The sequence below is a fragment of the Bicyclus anynana genome, chromosome 25 (assembly GCF_947172395.1).
Source record: "Bicyclus anynana chromosome 25, ilBicAnyn1.1, whole genome shotgun sequence".
NCBI lineage: Eukaryota > Metazoa > Arthropoda > Insecta > Lepidoptera > Nymphalidae > Bicyclus > Bicyclus anynana.
Window position 1 is genome coordinate 5066852 of NC_069107.1, and position 27839 is coordinate 5094690.

Below are 27839 nucleotides of genomic sequence, written 5' to 3' on the forward strand. Positions count from 1 at the left end.
TTAGAAGTCTTAATTAAAAATTGAGACTTAAGTATTTGACATTAGTTGTATTTAATTAAACAGATAGGTTAATAGTGAACGGAAGGAACGGGGTAAGCAAAAAAAAAAAGTTTTTATATAAAAAAATATATTCTGAGTCGTGATAGCCCAGTGGATACGACCTCTGCCTTCGAATCGGAGGGCGTAATTTCGAATCCGGTTCGGAGCATCTGGTGCATTTAAAAAAAATAAATATCACTCGTATCAAAGGTGAAGGAAAATCATCGTATAGAAACCTACCTAAGAATTTTCTTAATTCCTTAATCGATTCTTCTACGTGTGTGAAGTCTGCCAATCCGCAGTGGGCCAGCGTGGTATTAGCCTAATCCTTGTCATCCTGAGAGGAGGTGCTTTACATTCGATTATGGGCTGTTAATGATAATGACTAAAAATGACAACTACAGGACCTACATAAGAGCTTTATGAGTATAACATTAGGACTTTTAATTACCTGGACTTAGGACGAGCTGCAAATGTAGGTATTATAATAAAGAATAACAGAGGCTGCATATAAATGCGAGATAGTTAATCCTAGAGTACACGAACAATGAGCCTGTACCTACTCTCTGTTAACACCACCTTAACTAGGATCATGCGATGTTCGTGTACTATGCAAACAATGCTAAGGCTAAGTACATAATGTTTCGCTAAAAAGATTTCATCTAAATCTGCGACAAATAGTTATGTTTGTTGTAGATGTGCTGATGCTGTTTCGTTGGTTTTTTATGAATAAGCAGGCTTAGCTACCAGTACCTACTCTCTGTTAACACCACCTTAACTAGGATCATGCGATGTTCGTGTACTATGCAACAATGATAAGGCTAAGTACATAATGTTGCGCTAAAAAGATTTCTACTAAATCTGCGACAAATAGTTATGTTTGTTGTAGATGTGCTGATGCTGTTTCGATGGTTTTTTATGAATAAGCAGGCTTAGCTGCCAGTACCTACTCCCTGTTAACACCAGCTTAACTCGGATCATGCGATGTTCGTGTACTATGCAAACAATGCTAAGGCTAAGTACATAATGTTTCGTTAAAAAGATCTCACCTAAATCTCGGATAAATAGTAATGTTTGTCGTAGATGTGCTGATGCTGTTTCGTTGGTTTTTTATTAATAAGCAGGCTTAGCTGCCAGTACCTACTCCCTGTTAACACCACCTTAACTAGGATCATGCGATGTTCGTGTACTATGCAAACAATGCTAAGGCTAAGTACATAATGTTGGTTTTTTTATGTATAAGCAAGCGCTTAGCTGCAATCACGGTTATGGTAAGCGATGATGCAGCCTATGGTAGAACGCGCTTGCCTACAAGATGCCTATTCACTGTTGACTTGAAGATACCCATATTGATTGTGGTGGGGAAAACTTAAGGCATTCCATATCTTTAGGTATACGGTTCCGGTCCGGGGCATGCTCGTCCAACTTTTCAGATATGTGCATTTTAATCAATTAAATAAGTATCATGCGTCTCAAACGGTGAAGGAAAAGCATAGTGAGGAAACCTGCATACCTGAGAATTTTCTTAATTATCTCCGTGTGTGATGTCTGCCAATCCACGATGGCCAGCGTGGTTGACTAAGGCCTAATCCGTCTCATTCTGAAATGAGGCTTATGCTCAACAGTGAGCTGAAAATGGGTTGTTAATGATCTAATTAATTATCCTACAAAAAAGATAGATATTCCAGCGTGCTATCCAAACTGGCCCTTACAATTCTTTTTTCTTTTATACCAACTAACTGCTACGTTAGTAAACCACAAGCGAGTCCGATAACAATGAATCAACTCCACACACACACATACACACAAACTGTATACGGACCTCCACCTATGTACCACAACCATATACACAACAACAGAGGCGCAGATAGCCAGTGTTCCATTGACCTATCACAGCCTATTTGAGTCCCAGTGCACATGATATGCTTTTAGTTTTTGTATTTGATGACAAGTTCGCGCGTGTGTGCACGCTTAAAACTTTTTTGTACTAATCAACATGTGTAAAGGGGAAACTTTGTCGGCATTTCCAATCAGTTGTACGTTTTGCAACGTGGATTTATTTCTTAGCGTACATATGAGATGTTGAAAAGTAAAAAAAAAATTAAAGTGTTAAACACACCTATAGATGTAATTAAACCGATTTAAAACGTTTTAAATAAAATTCTGCAGTTTTAAATTTTATTAAACGGTTTAAAACTCGATTAAAAAATAAAATATGTGTTTTATACTTCATTAAAGAATAAATTGTGGTCATCTGACATCGTATTTCGTTTTAATTAGGTAGTTAACACATAAAAAAATGTTTACAATTTTTTAGGTAGGTACTCCGTTGTATCCCTACTCCCTACCTAGATAAAATTAAGAAAATGTAGTTTAATAAAATAAAGGGTTTTTTTTGTTTTAAATGGAATGGTTTAATTAGTTTTAAACCGGCCTTACATCTATAAACACACCGAAAACATATGTAAACTAAAAGTCGTTAAGACTAATACGTACTCTAGGATGTTAATAAAAGTACAGTTTATTTAAATTATATTGTATCTCATCCTGAAAAAGAAAAACGAAAGAAGAAACAGCAAATATTTTTTAGCTTATAACTTCTTTATTTTAAATTTAGGGTAAACAATGATATAAACATATTTGAAAGCAAAACAATTTGCTACAAATTATGACTTTACAATTTTTTTGTAAGACGCATAGTTTCCGAGATATAGCAAAAAAAGTGTTTTAACCCCTTTTTTCAAGATGGTGCCGGGGGACTAGGGTTGCGATCCCACAAACTTGAGGTTATGCTTCTATTGACCCCCCACACATAAAATAAAAAATAAAATGCAAAGCTCATGTAAAATTTTAATGGACATACATACTAACTTCCTGCCAAATTTCATCTTTATACGTCAAACGGTTTTCGGGATTTCGTGATGACCTTTCAAAGTCAAACTCAAAATTCATTTATTTTTAATAGGCTTAGTTTACAAGCTCTTTCGAAACGTTAGGTAATAATATTAAACTTAAGATAATGGTGATAATAATTATTCGAAAACTTAAAATTACAGTTACGAGGGTTCCAAACGCGCCTTGGTCTGAGAAGAGCCCACAACAAACTCAGCCAGGTTTATCCTTTTTTAGTTTATCACCATTTAACAATAAGTATATAAGTAGCCTGTCATGTAATACATTTCTTTTGCAAGCAATTTTGTCATTTACGTAATCATTGACACTATAATACGACTTTTCTATAAACTTACGTTTAATTTTTCCTATTTATATATTAAGATTTCTGTATAGTTCAAATTAAATGTCTGATTAATGAATTTATTTTCTAAACTGGTCTTAATTCAGAAGTTGTGATTTTCCGTTCCAAGATTTTCCCCGTGCAATCGTTAACCGATTTCCATTTAAGCTGAGGCCATTGAATTAGCAACGAAATGCAGTTTGCCTTGCCTTTCCACTGATGGTTGGTATTTGTTGATCGGAAAAGCTTTATAGAAAAAAAAAAAATTGGACGTGGCTAAAAACTAGTCGACGGCTTCGATGGAAACTGCTGACTTTTATTGAATTAGTTAGAGACTTTGACTAATGTTTTTTGATTAATTATTAACTTGGTGGATTTTGAAAGGATTTCTTCTTAAAACGGAATTCGTTTGACCAATATTTTTTGATTAAATATTTAATCAAAAATCGTTTTGGAATGGCGACCCCGCGCCGGAAAAGCGCAGTGTTGGTCGACCCCCCACTAGGTGGACCGAGGATATCAAGCGGGTTGCAGAGAGCCGCTGGATGCTGGCGGCTCGAGACTGTTGTGCTTGGAGGTCCATGCAAGAGACCTATGTCCAGCAGTGGACGTCTATCGGCTGATAAGGAATGAAGGAAAGTTTGTATTACTGTAGGGGTAATCTCTGAATCTAATGCAGCGATTTTAATTTTTGTTTGCAAATGCGACTACTTGAATTGAGTGCGAAGAAGTTGTGTTTGGCACTCATTGAATGGGGACGTTTTTTGGTCGCTGATTGTGCATCCACTTTTTGATAGGAGATCGATGTATGACACTCACAAATAACGTTGTTTTCTAGCGGTAAAAAATTTGCAAATTAGCAAATTCAAACTTATGATTGAATTTGCTCTGAATTTGGGATTTTATTGAATATTAGACTATATTTAAAGGACTTTAGGTATAATTTTCTTTACCAATAATTCTAAAACTGTCAAAGCAAAATTGGCCAGTTTTTAAGTGAAATTTCTACCTGATTGAAATTTCTACCTGATTGTCCTTTTATTATAATAGGTAGACTATAATATAATATGTAGGTGTCATAGGCTATATTTTATCCCCGTATTCTCACGTGAACGGGAACCAAAGTGAGGCAATTGAAATTTCAATATTTCGGCAACACTAGAAGTTATATGAAAAACAAGTTAATAAACTATTCATACACTTCAAAATGGACAGTTCGCCGTTGATACTGCAGAAGTGGAAACTGTGTCGCGCTAACAAAACGCTACGCGATGTTCCGAACTGCGAAATTTAGCAAACTCCACTCAATTGTTAGCGAAAATTTAACGTTCAACATTTATAGACTGAGAGCCTGTGGCAGCTAGACATACATCATTTTAGGAAGGCTGAAAATTCGTCAGCTGATGATCCTACTATAGGTAGGAGCAGGTTTCTAGGTTCCAGTGGCGCTAACATGGGACCGACGAGATACTCGTGAAGAGAAATAGACAAAGAGAAACCCAGTCGCCATACAAACTCGGGCCCATAAAATTTAATCAATATAAAACTGAAAATTGGCCATAAATCAGAACAGTTATGGAGATCTCATGAGACCAATTATCAGAAATATCAAAAAAATACGTTATAGATTTGGTCAAGCGAGGATCCTGAAACCTGCTACCTTCCTAAGCCCAAATCCAATCTCCATAAATGGTTACCGTACTTACATATGGTGGCAAGGGATGACAAGGTTTCGGCCTTCGTAAATGATGTATGTCTGGCTCTCTGTCTATTATGTCGTCATATAAACAGAGCTTTATTGAAGTTTGAGTTTAATCGGCATATTATGATATATATCATGTTCCCAGTTGCCAGTCACTTTGCGGCAATCCTTCGAAAAATACCGGTAAAGATATTTAACAGAACTTTAAAGCTCTCTAGCGAAGGGCTGTCACGAGGCCAACGGTCTGACGACTGTATGAATGACGCGTGGTTCTCGTTCCCGTAGGAGTACGGGGTTAATATATAGCCTATAGCCTTCCTCGATAAATGTGCTATCACATTGAAAGAATTTTTCAAATCGGACCTGTAGTTCTTGAGATTAGCGCGTTTAAGCAAACAAACATACAAACTCTTCAGCTTTATATATTAGTATAGAGTATATATACCCAGTGCCACTTACCAGTTTCTGGTGAGACTTCATGTCTTGATTCTGTTCCCTGATATGGCACAGTTTGTTTGTAATTATATAATCACTAGAGCCGTGATAGCCCAGTGGATATGACCTCTGTCTCCGATTCCAGAGGGTGTGGGTTCGAATCCGGCCGGGGATGCACCTCCAACTTTTCAGTTGTGTGCATTTTAAGAAATAAAAAATCACGTGTCTCAAACGGTGAAGGAAAACATCGTGAAGAAACCTGCATATCAGAGATTTTTCTTAATTCTCTGCGTGTGTGAAGTCTGCCAATCCGCATTGGGCCAGCGTGGTGGATTATTGGCCTAACCCCTCTCATTCTGAGAGGAGACTCGAGCTCAGCAGTGAGCCGTTTATGGGTTGATAACGACGACGACGATAGAGTATTGTCTTGATATTCGGGAAGAAATATCAAAAAATTATGTTTTATAGGTACTAGAATAAATGCGGTTCGGGAGCCGAGAAACCTGCTACGTTTCTAAGCGTATATCCAAAGTCATAATTTGCTACCTCATTTACCTATGGTAGGATAGGAGCACAGGCTGAACAATTTTCGGCCTTCCTAAAATAAGGTAAGTCTGGTTGTCGCAGGCGCTCTGTCCATTATATCGGCTATATAAACTGAGCTTTATTAAAGTTTGAGTTTAATCCATTATGAAATGAGCGTTTTTTGCCAGTTATCTAAATTAACGCCAGCCTGCGGAAAGAAAGAACATTTTTATAAGGATAAAAATTCCCATCAATCATTGTAAATAATAATTTATATGCTTGTATCCATCTAGTTATAATTATGTACTTGTACTAGCAGAGGCCGTGATAGTGGATATGATCGCTGCCTCCGATTCCGGAAAGTGTGGGTTCGAATTCGGTCCGGGGCATGCACCTCCTTAACTTTTCAGTTGTGTACATTTTAAGAAATAAAATATCACGTGTCTCAAACGGTGAAGAAAAAACATCGTGAGGAAACCTGCATACCAGAGAATATTCTTAATTCTGCGTGTGTGAAGACTGCCAATTTGTATTGGGCCAGCGTGGTGGACTATTGGCCTAATCCCTCTCATTCTGAGAGATGACTTGAGCTTAGCAGTGAGCCGTATATTAGTTGATAATGATGAATAATCAATGATGACTAGCAGACGCCACGCGGTTTTACCCACGTTGTTCTCGTTCCCGTATTTTTGGTAATAACTTGGCTCTCTATTATAATTTTCAAAATCGTTTCAGTAGGTACAGAGATTACCCTCACAACCTTTAACTCTTTGTAATAATAGTATAGATATAAACTCGACTTACGCCATCTTTAAGCAAATTATACTAATAACTACATTTCGCCAATATAGCATCTTAGTTCCGTTTTCAATATATCTTCGCAAAGTTGTTTCAAATATTCTGGTTACTTAAAAAAAAAGAAAAACTTGAAAATTAATATAAAAGTATTTTTTTTATCAACACACGTTAGCCCTTGACTACAATCTTACCTGATGGTAAGTGATGATGTAAACTAAGATGGAGGCGGGCTAACTAGTTAGGAAGAGGATGAAAATCCACACCCCATTCGGTTTCTACACGACATCGTACCGGAACGCTAAATCGCTTGGCGGTACGTCGTTGTCGGTAGGGTGGTAACTAGTCACGGCCGAAGCCTCCCACCAGCCAGGCCTGGATCAATTAAGTAAACCTCAATCGGTCCAGCCGGGGATCGAACCCAGGACCTCCGTCTTGTAAATCCACCGCGCACACCACTGCGCCACCAAATGCTTTTATCTTAATTTTTTATTTGATTACATATAGACATACTGCTATGACATGTCTTGCTTACGTATTCACCAGAAATGTACGGATGTACCTACTCGTAGATTGTAGAAGTACGCAAGATATGTAATAATGAGACATCGCGACCCGTTTCTTCCATAATGCGATGTAGAAATACACAGAAATGTTGAATGCAAGACGTCACACATTTCTTTTGCTCAACCTGTGTCTGGATTTCATATTTCACTTGTGCGAGACAATTTTCCCTCCGTTCTCTCGACTTAATTGCTCACTTATAAATATTTTGTGTATACTTGAAAGTTGAGAGAGATGCCAGTGTTTTAGAAATACGGAAATAGACGCATTTTTTAGTATCAACAAAAAAAAAATTAATGTGGGCAGTAGAAAGTTAAAGCAGTATATTGTTTTTAGTTTTTTTTTTTTTGCTTTTTATTAAGCCCACCAACAGATGTACAAGTGACATAAATCATTATTGTATGTGACATAAGGAGTACAGTGACTCATAGATGTAAAAATGCGTATATACCCTGAGGGTTAATTAGGAAAATGGGGGCTCATTATGTATCTCGGTGTACCATTGAAAAAATGCGTCACTATACAGTTTTTGTATTTTCGGTTTAGATGACCTGAAATAATCATTTCAACGAAACAAGCTTGAATGCACTGTTTTACGTTATGTGTTATTTTTTTTCTACGATCTACATGATTATTTCAATGAATTACGTAAATACCAGTTTTTCTTTTTCTTTGAAATAACGTTACTACCTGCCACTATCACTACTATACTAATGTTACTTTACGTAAAATAACGATAATTATGACATTGCGTTCAAAACGCAATGTTAGATGATTGCAAAAACGAAAATACGATGAAGTGACTGATTAGTTGAATGGTACACCGAGATACATAATAACCCTGCTGAATTGTATAAGCAATTTCCCATATTGTGGGTACCTTCGTTAAATACACATTAATATTGCCAGTGTCGGGCATTTTACCGGAATACCTTTCCTCGAACTTTGAAGGCTTATAAAATATCTACTGTGATTGCATCACAAGTGGAAATCCCATAGACGATGGAAAATCGATTTGGCTACTTCTTACGTAGAAGCGTAGAAGGCCACTGCGCTAAACATAATGCAAATATGAAACTATTTATAAACTTTTCACTTTTCACGTATGATATTTTAATAGTTTAACATCTTTAGTTAAAGTTAGATGATCGTAGTTGCTTCTACTTATTTCTTTCGTATTTTTATTTACTGTTGTTGAATTTTGAAGCGTATTATCTATACTAATATTATAAAGCTGAAGAGTTTGTTTGTTTGTTTGTTTGATTGAACGCGCTAATCTCAGGAACTACTGGTCCGATTTGAAAAATTCTTTCAGTGCTAGATAGTCCATTTATCGACGAAGGCTATATATTAACCCCATATTCCTACTGGAACGGGAACCACGCTGGTGAAACCGCGCGGTGTCAGCTAGTTTATTATAACAGTACCCTCGCGCGTAATTCCTATTCTCGTGAGGATACAGGTGTAGAATATAGCCTTTGTTATTCGCTGATAATGTAGTAACAAACAAATCTTACCTCTTTAAAATATTAGTATTATAAGTAGTGTTTTTCAGATAGCATGAGTACGGTGACAGTTAGATTAACCTGCCTTCCGATATTAAGAGTATTTATAAATAGTACAACTTGATGTTGAATAAGTGCTTCAAAATTAATCGTACCAAGTGATATGAGGCTTAAACCCACCACGTTGCAATGAGCTGGTGGATCAGTTGCGTTGCCATTTCAAATACCTTAACCAACAGGTAAAATTGACTAACCGTGACCTACTTTCTTATGTTTATGGTAGGCGTCCACAGATCCGCATCGTACGTATCGATAGTATGCGTCCGATGCGTACGATGCGGATCTGTGGACGCCTGCTATTATAACTTGCTTCCGTTATAAAACAACTAGCGGACGCCCGCGACTTCGTCCGCGTAGAATTCAGTTTTTCACAAATACCGCGGGAATTATGGATTTTTCTGGGATGAAAAGTAGCCAATGTGTTAATCCGGAGTAAAAACTATTTCCATCTAAATTTCAGCCAAATCGCTTCAGTTGTAGCGGCGTTAAAGAGTAACAAACATCCATACAAACTTTCGCGTTTATAATATTAGTAGGATGTATAGCACTACTGATCACAAATTGATTACATTCAGATTAGCTGACGGTCATGATGTTGTCTGTGTTAGAAACTTACTAATCTTTAAGAGAGATTGTAGATATTGCTCTAATGACAGATTTCGAAACCCGAGACAGTCTAATTAGAGACAGCTTAACTTCGATTTTCCCTTTTAATTTATTTGGTAAATAATATAAACAGCGTGTTTTGAGAATACATAAATTTAAATTTACACTTTAATTTTAAGTTTCCGACTTTAATTATCACCCTTCAACTACAGACTACAGTGACATCAAGCCTGATAGAAATAAATGAATTTTGAGTTTGAGTTTTATTGCTGCAAATCATATCTAATTGGACTATTTAGTTATGTAAACTCGGATAGTATTTATGTGTATCTATAATTCATCTTTTGTTGAAGTTAGAAATGAATTTAAAATTAACAGAATTATTCGAGAGTGGTTGCTCTTGTCATTGTTTCATTTAAATTAGCTCCATCTATCATTTATATTATTTTTAACAACACACAAACAAATAATCACACCCGATATTATATTATTTAGGTGACTAATAAGTTATTTGTCTGTGGTATAAGTTTACTAATAAGTTATTCATCTATCATCTACACAGGTTAAAAAGATAATTGAATGACTTTACAGTGACAGTTGACTATCTGTCTTAATGTGTTTTTTGTCACAATATGTCTGTGTATGGCTTAAGGCTCAAAAAGTTTAAAAAATAAAGATTCTCAAAAATAAATTATTATACCTAGTTGTAACTGAATCCTCCAAAATGAAGTATTTTTTCATGAAGTTCTCAACAATGGACATTTCTAATTTAAATGTGACGGAACTCCTTTCTCAGCCTAAACCAAAACTCTCCCTCTTTAGACCCGAAACCCTCGAAGTTTCTGATAATGATGTTCTAACATTGCTTTCTGTAGACAAGAATAAACTACCTACCTGCAGTAATGGTCTAGTCTACTTGTTATTTCCATTGTTCCAACTCCGACGAGTCTGTCGGGAACTATTGGCAACATGGAATTGATTTTCTCTTTGATGAGACAGCGTTTGAAGCTATAAATTTCGTTCTAAATGAGCATTCCTAAACAAATAGCATGATTTAATGTGGACAACAAACAAAATGGTGATGTTGGCTATATAATTGACGTATGCATATATATGAGACGTATTGCAGTAATTTATTAGTGTATTTTTAAACTTTGAAAAAAGAGGGGTATTATAAGTTTGAAGTCTATGTCTGTTTGTGGCATCGTAGCTCTTAAACAGAGTGACCGATTTCGATGCGGTTTTTTTTTCATTTGAAAGCCAGTTTCCCTGCGGTGGTTCTTAGCTCTGTTTGGTCTATGACGGTCCAGCTGTGTAAAAGTATCAGTTATTGTCCAAAATTATGTAAGGCGTATGATTACATACTCGATTACATACTCGAGGGGGCTTCACGCGTGCCAGTTCCCGACCTGCACTGATGCTGTAACCAAAATTGTCTCCAGAGAACCCAACTCTTCGAAAACTCACGGCAGACGTATTGTATTTTTGGATTCAATAGATTCGTTTCAATTAGTACCTTGCACATAAGACATGATAACCCAGTGGATATGACCTCTGCCTTCGATTCCGGACGATGTGGGTTCGTATCCGATCCGGGGCATGCACCTCCAAACTTTTCAGTTGTATGCATTTAAGAAATTAGATATCACACGGTGTCTCGAATATCGTGAGGAAACCTGCACACCAGAGCATTTTCTTAATTCTCTGCGTGTGTGAAGTCTACCAATCTGCATTGGGCCAGCGTGGTGGACTATTGGCCTAACCTTTCTCATTTGGAGAAGAGACTCGAGCTCAGCAGTGAGCCGAATATGAGTTGATAACGAACGATTTAAGACATATCGTATTTAGTTTCATATAACCCAATTAAGGGTACCCAACCCAACCCTACTTTTTAAGGGTTGTTCCATAAAGTGTAAGTATTTTTTTTTAATTTGCTTGTGGTCAATATGATTTATGTTAAAACTTCTGGAACGCAGTAAATAACGACGTCCCTGGAGTTGTTCAAACTTTTGTTTTGTGCGCAGTTGTTAAATTAGTTCGTCTAAACTGAATTGATATATCTCAGTACCACGTTTTTAACCCCCGATTCCCGAAAAAGGGGGGGTGTTATACGTTTGAAGTCGATGTATGTCTGTCTGTGGCATCGTAGCGCTCAAACGGATTTTCATTTTCTTTGATCCAGCTCACATATTGCAAAAATATTGAACTCTATGAATTTCTGGCATAAAAGTCGTAGTAATATCATGAATTCATGACCTTCGGGGGTATTTCAAAATTTTTATAATTTTTCATATTCAGTTTCTTTGATCCAGCTCAAATATTGCAAAAATATTAAACGTAATGTATTTCTGGCATAAAAGTCGTTATTTTAGTTAATATCATGAATTCATGACCTTCGGGGGTATTTCAAAATTTTTATCATTTTTCATATTCAGTTTCTTTGATCCAGCTCAAATATTGCAAAAATATTAAACGTAATGTATTTCTGGCATAAAAGTCGTTATTCTAGTTAATATTATAAATTCATGACCTTCGGGGGTATTTCAAAATTTTTATCATTTTTCATATTCAGTTTCTTTGATCCAGCTCAAATATTGCAAAAATATTAAACTTAATGTAGTTCTGGCATAAAAGTCGTTATTTTAGTTAATATCATGAATTCATGACCTTTGAGGGTATTTTAACAAAATTTTTAATTTTAACTTGAAAAGACAGTATAGTTACCACACTGACCATTTTACGTTGTCACAGGTCACATGTTACTTTGAAATACTAAACAAATGGACTATTAAAAGGAGCGGTATTGCTGTCGCTATTGGTCGACAATATGTCTATTTATCTTCACGAGATAATATATCGTGGCGAATCTTAGGCCTAATTAATGATGCGTGGCAATGGTTGCAATACATCATGTGGCACGCAATATAAAAATTGCAGAGAAATAGAGAGGAAAAGTTGTATTTGCCGTCCGCATTTTGTGATAACAAATCAAAATCCATACGGTACGTCTTTAGGAGATCAAGACATCCCAGTCGGCGAAATGTCTATAAAGTTGTGGAGTTCGATATTACTTTCAGCCGGAGGGCTGTTATCTAATAGACCCAGAGCTTGTGATAGTCAGACATACCTCATCATGCTCCTGTCATAGGTATGTTAGAAGTTCCTCGATTACGAGTGGTATTAACTATTAACATTCATTATTTATGTTTTTGTGGAGGGGAGCTAGTGTTGGTATAAACAAGAGGATATTTTTTATATTATATTATCACTTGAGTTGTTTGTTAGGCAGCGTGGACACCGTCACGCTGCCATTAGTTAGTAATTCGCGCAACATATGTTGTAGTTATTGATCATAAATTGTTTAGTGTGGGCATGGAGAACATGACGGGCAGGGAAGGTGAGTTTATGCATTCTGAATGGATCCTTTAAACCTACACCCAAGGTCACAAGTCCTGAGACCTGCTCGGGGTGTTTCTACCATAAAATAATAGGGCAATCACTGTTACTGCTATCCGTCACGTCACATGTAGAAAGCAAGTTGCCTGCGCCGATCTACCAACTCTTATCGCTATGGTAGTCCGTACCGTGTCTCCATACTAAAGTTCTCTTGAAAAACTCTTGATCGGTATTATACGAAGGGTTCGCAGGAATCTGTGACTGGCGACATAATTTCCCATATTATAACGAGAAAAAGATTGCAAATAATACTTAATACTTAGACGGTTGAGGAACTGCGGTTTAATTCACTATCTATGAGGTATGCTAGTTGACATTTACGAAATTGAATGTTTATGTAAAAAATTAGTTTGTCAATTGATTTAAGAAATTAAATATCACGTGTTTCAAAAGGTGAAGGAAAAACAATCTGAGGAAACCTGAATACCTGAGAATTTTCTAAATTCTATGCGTGTGTAAAGTCTGCCAATCCGCATTGGGTCAGCGTGGTGGACAAAGATTAACCCCTCTCGTTTTGAGAGGAGAAGGTTAATAATGATGATGATGATTCTTAAAATAAGGTAAATCAGGGTATCGCAGACCCGCTCCATAATAATGGCGTATCTACTCTTAGTGAATTCTAATCATTAGGTTGACTGAGCTGTCTCCAGACTGAAACTTAATTGGTTTTTGTCTGCCTTTATAATTTGAATGTAATATCTACTTCTCAATTCTTCGTCGAATTCAGCCCCTCTATTTTTCTTCCATCAATTTAATTACATTTCCTTTAATTATGCGACACTTCCTCAATAATAATTGTCTTCTTAATTTAAATCGAAGTGTTTTTAATGTTTAACGTGCTTTCCCTGTTATAATTTAGGAAGGTTACTTTGACAAAATGTTGTACTTTTTTCATTGAAATAAAATACAATAAGAAATTTGCTAATAGGGATGATAACAGTTTTTTAAATTATATATAAATTAAGAGTACGCTAATAGTAAAGCAATTTTGTAAAAGTAACAAAAGGTATCTGCGATTATTACTTTCGGAGCTACAGGGGTTTAAAGGGTCAAATTTGCGGCGCTGCCACGGATCCCTGAAAAACGCGCCATACAAAATGGTACGAACTTATGACGTAGGCAATTAATGATCGTTAGATTTGTATGGGCGTTTAAACAAAATTACTAATATCTTTGTTATTTCTGCGTTTATGTTTATAGTTTATATATTAAAAAATTTCACATTTAATGTAAGGAAGCTAAAACTGTATGAATTATCATCTAATTACGATAAAATATTTTTAGTAGATTTTGAAATTTAATAATCTTATTTATTTTGCAAATATCCAGTCAATCTTTGCTTTTTATGTATAAATTAGTTAACATTGACCTTATTTACCCGAATGTATCATAAAAATCAAAATATTCAAACCTAGTCATCATCCCCATTCTTAGTTACACTAATCATACTCAATGGTGGCAACTATACTGGATGCATTTCCGCTTTGGATAAGTCAAGGCAATTGGGTGCAGAGATGTTATTCAGAGAATATTTTTGGCAGCGAGTTGGCCCAAGGGTCTCCACGACAAAGGGAACTAATATGTAACTCAGATCAATCAAAGGCATACTTACTTTTGCCACTTACCAGTTTCTGCTGTGGCTTCATGTCTTTATTCTGTTCCCTGATATGGCACAGTTTGTTTGAAATGATATAAAAAAAACTAGCGGACGCCCGCAACTGCGTATGCGTGAAATTTTGTTTTTCACTTATCCCGCGGGATCCACTGATTTTCCGAGATAAAAGTAATGTATATGTTGCTCATCCCTCCTCTATCTTCTAGATTTCCCGTTTAAATCGGTTCAGCTGTTTCAGAGATTACCCGGACAAACAGAAAGACAGACAAAAATTCTTATCTTGAAATCTCAGACGGACACTTCAACTTCACTTAATGTATTGATGATGATGATGATGATGATGATGATGATGATTATGATGATGATGATGATGATGATGATGATGATGATGATGATGATGATGATGATTATGATGATGATGATGATGATGATGATGATGATGATGATGATGATATTGGTTGTGATTTTAGCCAGCTGCCATTTAAGCACTGTGCCTTACCATTGTGCACTGATGCCTTTTCAAAAACAAGAAATCAATTGCGTTTTTGTTATTTAATGTAAATTATGTTATTTGACAATGTTATTTTACAGTACATGTGTGAAGTGTAAAATAAAATAATTGTTATTTTTGGTGAATACAAATGTTAGTAGTAATACACTGAATTCTAATTAATTTATTTATTTTTAAATATTTACCCAAATTGTGAAGTAAATGTTGTTTTTATCAACACCAGAACACGATATTAAACATTCTTGTACGATTATTAAATCCGCAAAAAATCCATTTATTTTTCGGGAAAGAATTTTCTTATGCTATCTCCCTTTTTGCGATTGATTGTGAAATTACAGGAATGTAAATGTATACAGAAGGTCAAATAGCCGTCGCTTTGCAAGAAAAATTTAGTAGGCACTTGATATTGATATTCTATTTTCACTAATATTATAAAGCGGTAAAGTTTTTTAGGTTGTAGGGTGTAATCTCTGCACCGATTTTGTTCTTTTACCAATAAAAAGCCACGTTATTTGTGAGTGTCATAGGCTATGTTTTATCCCCGTATTCCCACGGGAACGGGAACTACGGGGCGTCGGCTGTCAAATTTTCATAATGCGTTTCTTTTGTGATGACGATCCTTCAGTTTATACATACAAACACGTTTGTGCTGTAACTCACTAAAACTACTACTTACTACTCATCGCAAATTCGAAACTAAAGCTAAACAGTCTTCCTGAAGTTGAATAACTTTACCAGAATTTTTCGTATCGAATATTTCGTATAAATGAAATGCGATCTTACGATACCGAGGGTGACAATTCTGAGCAGTATCAGAATATTCGTCTTTACTCATTTGAAAGTGGCTTTGCACTTACTTCACGTTTACGTTACGTATACCTGTGTGTTGTGCTTTCATTCGAACAATTTCAACACACAGCTTAAGAGTGTGCAATATGTAATTTGGTGGTTACAAATGGTTCTGGATCTCAGATTCTGGAAAAGTTAGGAGCCTGATATTTGGGTAAATGATATTTCAAAGTGTTAGCTTCGTTATGACTATACATAATACACAATTTGTAAAACTTTTCTCGATAGTTTATTTTTTTGAAAAATACATGTTTTGCTCACATTTTGCTTTCAATCTCAGGAAAAGCAAACTTATTTTCTTAAATTTTTGTTTTGTATAGAAAATTAGGTATATATCTTAAACATGGCCATTTTGTTTTTCATTATGTTGTTTAATTTACTTGCAATTAGGTAAAAATGGTTTTGGCGTCACCACGTCATAAAATTTGCGTCGCGCGTCAATCGCTCCGTGCTTTTCACTCACGTGATAGTCATAATTCAGCGTCTCGTTCGCGCTTCGAATTTTATCCATATCGTACCGACACGCTGCGCGCTCTTAAACTGCTATAGGTACTGGATTTTTATTATAACCTAGACATCCGTTAAGACAGGATTTTCCAAAAACAACTCCAGGGTATTTCCCGAGGGATTGTAAAAATGAAAAAGTCACGCGGACCAAGTCGCGGGAAAGTAATTTTTTCTTTGATTTTTGAGGAAATTTAAAAGGAACTAGCAGAAGAAACATTTAGCCGAAATTACGAACTTATAGTTAGAAGTTCGTCTTTCGGCAATACTTCCATTATGCAACCTACCTACTCGTATGTATCCAATCGGCTTTTGAAATGATAAATTCTTATGGGCGGGTATACCGCTTCGTAACGTAACACGTAACGATGCTACTCTGTCTGGCTTCCCTTTCTCTCACGCATACTGCAGCAGGTTTAAGTTATCACTAGACGCACAGTTTATTTTTAGCTGAAATGTATAGATATAGTAAAAAATGTGATTTTATTAATAAAAGACAACAGAGTATTTTGTTGGTTTTGTAAAAATATATTCGTTCATGTAAGAGTTAAGGATGGACTGCAGAACACAGCGTTTCATTAACAATTTTCCCATTCTCGATTTATTCGTCCACGATTGATGAAAATTATCGAGAGCGCCACGCTCCAATACAGACAGTATTTTATCGTACAAAATAATTTATATATTTTTGCAAAATCTTCACAAAATGTTCACTTTATAAACCTTGGTGTTTTACCTATTTTCATTGTTTATACCTTTCTCAGTGGATCATCTTAATAAATGGACCGGACTTTCAGACTCCCTCTATCCTTTGAGGATCTCAAATGATAGAGGGAGTCTGAAAGTTTGCCAGCCCATTTTTCTACTACAGGTATGGCGTACAGAAAATATAACAGAGATTTATAAAATGGAGACATGGCAGTTACCAGCCTCAGCAGTCGGCGGGCACAGAGTTTTAAATAAAGATATTCTGTAGTATAGCCTAATCATAATATTATTATCTACATAAATATTCACAGTTATTGCTAAAACAACAGTTATTGCTAAAACATGGAGATAGTTTTGTGCCCCCTTAGGTTATCATAGACACCTTGATCGTTGTTCTTTTAATTTATATACAACTAGTGTAAATTCTTAATCACAAGTACTGATAAATACTACTTTTTGTGATAGCATCAAATAGGTCCAGGCTTGCGATAAGCGGTCACAATTCAACTTTATCGCTAATGTCTGCAACTATACTGGCACCATTGCCAAATTGCTAATGTCCCTTCAATACAGGTGATAAATCGACTTCTGTTCTCGTTGCATATTCAACATATTTTTTTTGTTTGTATAACTTAATATAGTTCCTTATTTATGTACTAACCGGTGACCTATGGTTTCACCCGCGTAGTTCCCGTTACCGTGGGAATATGGGGATAAAACATTAGCCTATTGTGACGTGACGGTTAGCAGCGACAGTGATTGTACCATTATTTTGTGGTAGAGGAAACACCTCAAGCAGGTCCCAGGACTTGTGACCTTGGGAATAGGCTTAAGTGATCTCTTTATAATGCATAAACACTCACCTTATCTGCCCGACATGTTCTCTATGTCCACACTAAACATATTTATGATCAATAATTACAACACGAAACATTATTGCACAAAATCACAAACGTGACTGGCAGCGTGACGGTCTCCATGCAGGTTATTTCCCATCGTAGTTTTAAAAATAATTTCTTAAATTTAAATTATCGTTTTTTGAGTTTTAATTTCACCAAAAGCTTATCGCTTTAAGTCAAGGTGTCTAGTTTAGCGAAATGCGATTGTTTGTTTGTGTGCATTGAATAAGCTCCGAAACTACTGTATCGATATGAAAAATTCTTTCACTGTTGGGAAGCTGCGTGGCGTCAGCTAGTTCCTTATAAAGACTAAGTCACTTAGGTATAAATAAAAACCGACCAAAAAACCTAATAAGTATCAATTACATCCGAATCATATGATACCTACGAGGCATTTGATTTCATCGTGTTGTAATACAGAAACAATAAGAAAATCTTTACGTCGTACTTATGTTCTTTTATTGCTTTCGAGAAACGTTCCTTTATAATATCGGATGAATGGCTGAATATTTTTATTGTTTGAGAACAAAAGAAGTATTGGTTGTAGAACGATTTCCTCGTTACTATTGGGTTTTATTATATATCGGCATTGACAATGGACGGGTTACACATTTCGAAGATGTTTTTTTTTTGTTGCAAATTAGCCCTTGACTACAATCTTTACGCTTATCTCTATACCCCTTTCGGTTTCTACACGACATCGTACCGGAACGTAAAATCGCTTGGCTGTGAGTCATTGCCGGTAGGGTGGTAACTAGCCACGGCCGAAGCCTTCCACAAGCCAGACATGGTCTATAAAACCTCAATCTATCTCCAGGATCTCCGTCTTGTAAATCTACCGTGCCAACTATTGCGCCATGGAGGTCGTCAAATGATGATTTTTTTTTATAACAAGTTAGCCTTTGACTTTTGCTAATTCTCTTTGCTTTGCTTTGGTCTCTTAATCGTACCGCACAACGCTGCGGTGTGCGGCATGCGGTGTCGGACACATAATCGTATGAAAAACGTAAAGAGTGGTCTTTTGTTTCATCGCCGTCAGCGTCAGAGACGGTTTCTGCGGCGTGACGCTGCGGCGCAGCGTTATGCGGTGCGATCAAGGGACCAAAGCTTAAGACGCTTACTTGGAAGACGTACAAGTTTATTCTACCCACACCTCTGACGGTTTCTACGCGGCATCGTAGCGGAACCCTAAATCGCTTTGCGAAACGTGAAAACCTGTTAGTTTAAAAAATTACAAAGACACTTTTCTTTATTTGTATAGATATGAAAAACAACGTCGCTTATATGGCTTATAATGAAAATATTCGTCTATTCTTTTTTGGTTGAAAATTTTCATTCCGATGTCGGAGTGAACGAAATCCCCGGGCTCTGAAGAATTGTCCGAGCTTCGCTCGCGACGACCTTGTAATTTACGATGAGCTACGACACTGAAGGGGGAAGGGTGGATGCCCCTATGATTAGGCTCAACGCACATTATTGTGATTTTAAACAACTTGAAAATTTATTACGTCTAATGTCTTCAGCGCGGAAAGTCGTGTAAGTTACAATATTTATAACTCAAGAACGGCTGGACTGATTTGGCTGAAAATTAGTGGAAAGGTAGGTTTAAGGTTTCACCCGGACGACATCGCGAGCGTCTGTCAATTAAAAATATATTTTTTTAATCGGTTCAGTACAACAAACTTTAAAAGTTTATAATATTGGGTATAGATAATCAAATAAAGACATGGTGGTGTTCTATCATTGCCTAAAATTAAATATATCTGGACAAAAAAAAAAAGACAATACACTGAACAGAAAATATGTAAGGTACAAAGATTTGGAAAGTTTTTCTTCTGTTTTTAATAAAGACTAGCGGACGCCCGCGACTTCGTCCGCGTAAATTTCGATGTCAACTTTACTACTACCCCTACCCTACCCTACCACTACCCCAACCCTACCCTACCCAACCCCTACATCTACCGTACCCCCCCCCTACCCTACCCTACCCCTACCCCCCCCTACCCCTACCCTACCCCTACCTTACCTACACCCTACCCCCATCCTACCCCTACCCTCCCCGTACCCTATCCCTTTCCTACCCCTATCCCACCCGTACCCCTATCTCACGCCTATCCTACCCCTACCCTACCACTTCCCTATCCTACCCGTACCTCTACCCTACCACTACCCTACCACTATCCTAAGCCCGGCCCTAAACCTACCCTACCCCTACACTACCCATACGCTTCCCTACCCTGTAACTTCTCTATCTTACTCCTACCCTTAGCAAAATCGGTCCAGTCCTTCGAGAGTGGTGGTATGACCAAGAGAAATAGAGACTTCTATGCTAATAATATAAAGAGGTAAAGTTCGTGTGGTTATAGGAGGTAATATCTGGATCTACTGGACCGATTTGGAAAATTGTTTTACCAATAGAAAGCTACGTTATTTGCGAGTGTCATAGGTTATGTTTGATCCCCATATTCACACGGGAACGGGAACTACGTAAATGAAAACGCCGGGCGTCATATAGCGGAATTTCTGCGTATTTTAGAAATTTTGTATTATCTCCGAAACTATTTAAGTAATTAACATACTGTAAAGGGCAAATCTTATCTCCATAATATCCATGTTATTATTAAATAATTTATTTTAACAAGGATTAAAGTTTAGTTGTATAAATAATGACGTAAACCTAAATATATAAAATTAATATTTTTTAAAACACAAAAGGTACTATATCTGCTAATATATAGAAAATAGATATATGGTGTCGCGGACTTTTTTGTAGAACTTTTAAAGATACATAAAGTCTCCATACATTAATTTCAATTTTACACAATAGTTAAGGCAGCGCATGCGAATAAGTCTGCTTAAGAGGATTTTCAGTCCGACCTATATGACAAAAACTGTGATAACTCGGCTAATATATATGATACCAAAATAAAATATAGCCTATAGCACTCCCCGATAATGTAGCATTCTACTGGTGAAAGAATTTTTAAAATCGGGCCAGTAGTTCCGAAGATTACCCCATTTAAAAAATGTGACAAACTTACAAACTTACAAACTTTACCTCTTTATAATATTAAGTATAGATTATCTGAATATCAAAAGTTGTTGTTAATACCAGGGTCTTTTGGAATGTTTTGTTATAATATTTATTACTTTGGCTCTAGACGATTCCAAAACGTTTGGCTTAGGTACCCTGTGTAGTTAATTCAAGACTTTAGCTAAATGCCAGAACTATTTGAATTGTAAATTAGGTTTTGTTTTATTCATCACAGCCAGGCCTTTTCACGTTCAATATTTGCTTTAAACTTTGTACGTATTTTTTTTTTAATTGACTTTATACGAAGTGTAGAAGTAGACTTTTATGAAGCACGCTGCACGACGTTCTCAATTTAATCAACCGATTCGATAAATACTTGACCGATTACGGTGGCCTGTATCACTGATACAATTAAATATCTTTGATAATGGTTCTGTATTGACGGATTTACTAACATTTAAATATTAATAATGATAATATTATGATGAAAAGTTTGAACTCGCTAGCTTTTGCATTTCTTGAAAGGGAAAAGAAAATGGCGTTTTATTTAAATATTGTTTATCCTTTTAGTTTTCCAGGATAGATAACAAACATGAAAAAATTCCTTGTTGTAAGAAAAAAAATTATTTGAGTACCAAACCACATTCTAATCGAATCAGTGTTTTTTGAGACGACCGCGGACACACACACATACATTGACTCGTGTATACACACAACATAAACTCCTTTTTTAATTCCATTAAAAACCAAAATATATTACTAATTTATTTACAATGTTAAATATTGTGGACGGTAGTTTACTTGCCCATGAATTTTCTTCTCCAAAATTAATTTTATAACGTGACCAAAAACCAACAATGTGCGGCCAGTGTTATCAAAATTTTGCCGTCTTTATATTTGAAATCGTGCTAGTTGTGTTAAAGAGCAGCTTTGGCTGTGTCTGCGAATTAATAGCTTTATCCCGTCTATATTTTTAACTTATCAACCCGTCGGTCGTGTTTCATCCGTTAATCTATACAGGGTGTCCAGTAGTATATAGTACGACTTACTTTACATGCTGATAGCTTACATCAAGTCCTAAAATGACGCAATATAGTTAGGTAGGACTAAATTGCACTGAAGGTGTGATTTTTGTATTATGTAGAAAAACAATATATACAATAACTCTTAAAAACCGTAAAATTTCGGCTAACACATATTGCGTTCTTTTATTTTTGTTAGGCTTTGATGTCAGTTATCATCCTGTAGAGTGTGTCGTATTATTTACGGGACACCCTGTATGTTCATTCATTATTAGCCTATTTTAACGACCCACTGTTAGACCTGCCTTCTTATAGTATGCAGCTTAGGCGGTAGGCCCATCACGCTGCAATATTGGCAGGCTTAAGGTGGTAATGGTTGATTTTTGTAACGATTACTATCAGGTTCTAATGATAATGATCGACATCGACGGGGCTTAACCTGCTCTTTAAACCACGAAGGTGTAACACCACCTAATAATAGTATTGTAGGTGGTGTTACACCTCCATGCTGTATAGACCAGAAAAGGAAATTCAAACAGGATACAAACACAAGTTTCTAATATACTTAGATACAGTACAACAATGAATATGCATGAGTTTTTAAAGGTAACCCGGCGGGAATTGGCTTGCATGAACTCTTCGCCGCTGATTGACATCCCTAACTCCAGGTTGCTATTGTAAATTTCTTGCAAAGAAACCTAGGGCCGCAGCCATGTTCCAGCACCCAGGACCCTCGTGCTCTTAAACCACATAGGCTAAAGATAGCCGTCCGTTCTTGGCGACCGCGACCTGCGACCATGTGCTCCATATAAAGCAGTGGGTCGCGCGGTCGCAGGTCGCGGTCGCGTGTCACGGTCGCCAAAAACGGAAGCCTATCTTTACCATTGAACTGATAATATTCTATTAATATGCATGTTAATAATTCACTTTAAACCTTTGTTTGTTGAGGAGAGCCAAAAGTTTAATCTTACGTAAACAAAATTATATGCCAATGAAATGTAATGACAACCATAAGCACATTCAAGTGTTAGGTAAAAAAAGCTGAAGCGCGTTCAACATTTGGCCCGAAACCCAAATCCCCTAACAAGCTCCTTGACACTTACTGTGGGTAACAAGATTGAGGGGAAGCAAATATGTTAATACTACTTTCAGCCAGTGACTTTTCTTGCACGATTTTAACTTTTTTTACGATTCAGAATTTAACGATTTAGAATTTAAACTCTTGAGTGTTTCTTGTAAGAACGACTAACACTCATGTGATATTATTACGTTTAAGCATAGGACTAACAAACTAACAAACACAATCTTGGAAATAAAAAGTCGTCACCGTCGTCGTCGTCAGCGTCATCGTCATCAGCATCATTAAAAACGCACATTCGGCTCACTGTTGCGTATGAATCGCCTCTAAGAATGAGAGGCCAATAGTCCACGCTGGCCCATTGCGGATTGGCAGACTTCACACACGCAGATAATTAAGAAAATTCTCTGTTATGGTGGGTCTTTAGGCATTTGGCACGTCGTTTTCTTTCTATCGGATTCTTCTTGTCGATCGGATCTGATATTTCCCTACATTTTGTTAGTTTTGGAAATGTTAGCGTTTGTAGAAAGAGAATCGACGTGCCACGTGGCTACAGGCCCCGGTTTCCTTACGGTGTTTTTCCTTTACCGTTTGAGACACGTGATTTTTAATTTCTTAAAGATCATCATCATCATCATCATCATCATCATCATCATCATCATCATCATCAGCATCATCATCATCATCATCATCATCATCATCATCAGCATCATCATCATCAATAACCTATATTCAGCTCACTGTTGAGCACGAATTCCTCTCAAAATGAGAGGGGTTAGGCTAATAGTCCACCACGCTGCCTGGCCCTATGCGGATTGACAGACTTCACACACGTAGAGAATTAAGAAAATTTTTAGGTACATGCAGGTTTCCTTACGATGTTTTTTCTTTATCGTTTGAGACACGTGATATTTAATTTCTTAAAGATAGAGTATTGTAATAAAACTAAGGGGTCATAATGAAATCTTAGAAGGCCGGCTATCGTATTATCTTTGTCTTGGCCGCCACTTGCCGGTAAGTCGCTTACGCCTGTCAGCGGCTCAATTAACCCAAAGTGAGCATGGCTTACTAATGCCGTGCTAAGGTCAAGTGTTGACAAAACTGTGTCAATCCTTGGAAAGCTTACGAGTTTTAAGTGGGTAGATACGAGTAAAGTGTGGATGTTGTATTGAGCTCAGACCAATTATTCTTCTGTAGGACTTCCCTCGCTAGAGGTTACAATTCTGTCAAAAGTATATTATGATCATGATCAAATGTGTTCATACAAACTGAATCTTATAGAATCGATGTTTCATTGTGTTAAAATTACACGTGATTTAAAACTTATAGTGGTGTGTAGTGTAAGGTCATGACGCATTAGAACAGAATCGGTGTCATATACCTACATGTATATATATGTCATATATAAATCTTTCCTCTTTATAATATTAGCATAAAGTATAGACTACTGATCCTAAAAGTTTCATCTTTTATAAAATCACGCAAGTCTGGCGCAACTTGGATCTTGGACCGCATGACATTTGTTACATGACATGACATTTGACATTTGTCTGACGTGTCGTGTCATGACGCATCAGAACAGAATCGGTATCTTACATTTTATATGGTTTACACTTATGTGTTGTAACGGCTTCTGATGTGTCGCATACAAAATGTATGATACCGATTCTGTTCTGATGCGTCACAACACGACACGTAAGATAAATATAAATCCGGCTTTACATTGTCCAAAATTGCTGCAGGTTGCTACGGATTTCTTAATCCCACGAAAACAAAATGAATGTTATAGAATTAGAGATCCAGTATTTCAAGAGATATTAGAATAATATTTAAAAATCAAAATTTTAAATTTATTTAAATTCATTATACTTAGTTTACAAGCACTTTTGAAACGTCAAGTCATGATTTAATTTAATGGTTAAATTAAAATTAAATTTACGAGGACTGCAAACGTGCCTTGGTCCGAGAAGAGCCCACAAAAATACTCAATACTAGGATCCCTTGCCATATTATATCGTTGTATCCAAGACTTTTAACACATACTATACGCTTATTTAGTGAGGAAATGGTTAAGGTAGTCATGTTAAATTTTTTTTTTTTTTTTCAATTTTTAACTACGTCTTAACGACACGTCTCTTTGCGAATGATACATTACGTAACGTAACGTCAGTCGCCACTCTTACGAGTAACGCTTCAGTGCAATGAATGAGCTTCGAACTGAACGGCGGCGGAGTGGCCAAGTTATAGATTATGCAACGAGCGCGCCGTGCGACGCTTTCCGGAATTCCTTTGTGAAATAACTGTGAACCGAGTCGCTCAAGTGCCCTAACGTCGTAGCTCTCGAGGGTGGCGAAATTTATATATACGGCGAGGAAATGTGAATACTGAAAATCCGATAACAATACTATACTTGTTGACACTATGCCGGCAAAGACGTACCGCCAAGCGATTTAGCGTTCCGGTAAGATGCCGTGTAGAAGCCGAAAGGGGTGTGGATTTTCATCCTCCTTCTAACAAGTTCGTCCGCTTCCATCTTAGACTGCATCATCACTTACCATCAAGTGAGATTGTAGTCATGGGCTAACGTGTAAAGAATAAAAAAAAATGCTTGTACGTATTTACAAGACGGATGTATTGGGTTCGATTACCGGCTGGGCCGATTGAGGTTTTTTTTAATTGGTCCACGTCAGACTAGTGGGATAGTTACTAGCCGTAACTAGCCGAGAAGATAGTTTTGATCAAGAAACCTCTTCGATATCAAACTTCACTTGTATTCAAAGAAAATTCAGTTCTATCGGTTAGGCAGCTTTACATTCTACACCAAACCTAGAAATTTCACTCTAAAACTGAACTTTTGTATTTAAAAAAAATATATGAGAGCACATAAAACAAATAGGTATAAGAATTTTTGATCTGCTATAATAAATGAAAGAAACAAATCTCTCAGAAAGTTAAGCCGGATTTATATTTGTCTGACGTGTCGTGTCGTGACGCAACAGAACAGAATCGGTATCATACATTGTGTATGATACCGATTCTGTTCTGCCATCACGACATGTCTTTTTTCATAAAAAATGTATGATACCGATTCTGTTCTGATGCGTCACTACACGACACGTCAGACAAATGTAAATCCGGCTTTAGGGAAGCGCTGGGCTTAAACATCATTATCCAAAAAATAAATAAAAACCATATATTTCGTTCATTAAAAGTACGCTGCATAACAGAATTAATTTCCACAATTTTGTTGACCTTGTTTTTCTAATGACATCCCAGTGTGAGTCTACAAAGCAGCGGTTATGGGTTAGCCGCACTATTAAAATACGTCAATCCTATAAATTCACTAACGGATACCGATATTGTGTTCTGTGTACATAGGAATAAGGACCATTATGGAATAGCATTGTATAAAAAGTTATACAATACCGACTTTATTGTGCATTTTGGGTTGTTGATTGTTGAAAATTGTGTTTACCGATCTATTGTACCTACTCATTTCGTATAATTTGATCTTTTCCGTTTAGAAGGATTATTAAAACGTTCTAGTTAGGTATTCGTTTATGTGGCTACAGATCAGCAGTTCAAAAGTTTGAAGGTGAGTCGGCCAATGCACTAACTGATGTAAATTGAATACATGAGTTCGTTATCGACCCGTATTCGGCTTACTGTTGAGCACGAGTCTCCTCTCAGAATGAGGGGAGTTGGCCAATAGTCCACCACGATGGCCCAGTGCGGATTGGCAGACTTCACACACGTAGAGAATTAACAAAATTCTCAGGTATGCAGGTTTCCTCACGATGTTTTTCCATCACCGTTTGACATACGTGATATTTAATTTCTTAAAATGCACATAACTGAAAAGTTGGAGGTGCATGCCCCGGACCGGATTCGAACCTACGCCCTCCGGAAACGAAGGCAGAGGTCATCTCCACTGGTCTCTCACGGCTCTCTTCTTTACTTTTAGTTAGGCTCTCATACTTTAGTTAGATATAATTAACATCAAATCACGGGTGAACAAAAATATGTTGCGAGCAGGTTGTCTCAAAAACTCCTGGCCAAACTATTTTTCTCGGTCTCGGTCCACATTGCCATCATTTTGAAAAACCGATTCGAGGTATCGAAAACCGACCCGAGGTAAAGAAAATCTTCTATCCCTATGTACTGTCTTAGTTAAAGACTTACGTAGTTAGTCTTAGTTAAAGACTTTTAAAACCATACAGCTATAGTTATTGAAACGCAATTGTATGAAACTCTCTATTCGAGCTAAAAACTTATTCTCTGTCCAAATTCAAGACGCACATATCATCCAACTTTGCTGGTTACTTGTTGATTTCAGCGGAAATGCAACTTAAATTATCGTACTCCACGATTTATTTGAATACTTACTTGTATAATACGTACGAGTTTGCATGGACTATACATATGCGATACTGTAGTTGGATTCGGGCAAGCTAGGTGAATTTTAATGTTCAGTACTCGGGTGGACATGTATTATCAATAAAACGGGACGTGTCTCGTGGTTTCTTTTTAATTTTTTGTTAGAGCCATGTCTGTTTGTTTTGTTCCCGTTTCCGTGGGAATACGGAAATAGAAATATAGCCTTTGCCATTCACAAATAACGTGGCTACACGGATTTTCAAAATTGTTCAGTAGATTACCCCTACAACCTCACAAAGTTTACCTTATTATAATATAGA

General features: G+C 36.7%; 1 protein-coding gene across 1 annotated transcript in view; it reads left to right on the forward strand.

The window, feature by feature from the left end:
• LOC112044052 (catenin delta-2) overlaps positions 1-27839 on the forward strand; it is an 84946-nt gene that overhangs the window by 13630 nt on the left and 43477 nt on the right. The gene's annotated exons all lie outside the window — the stretch shown is intronic.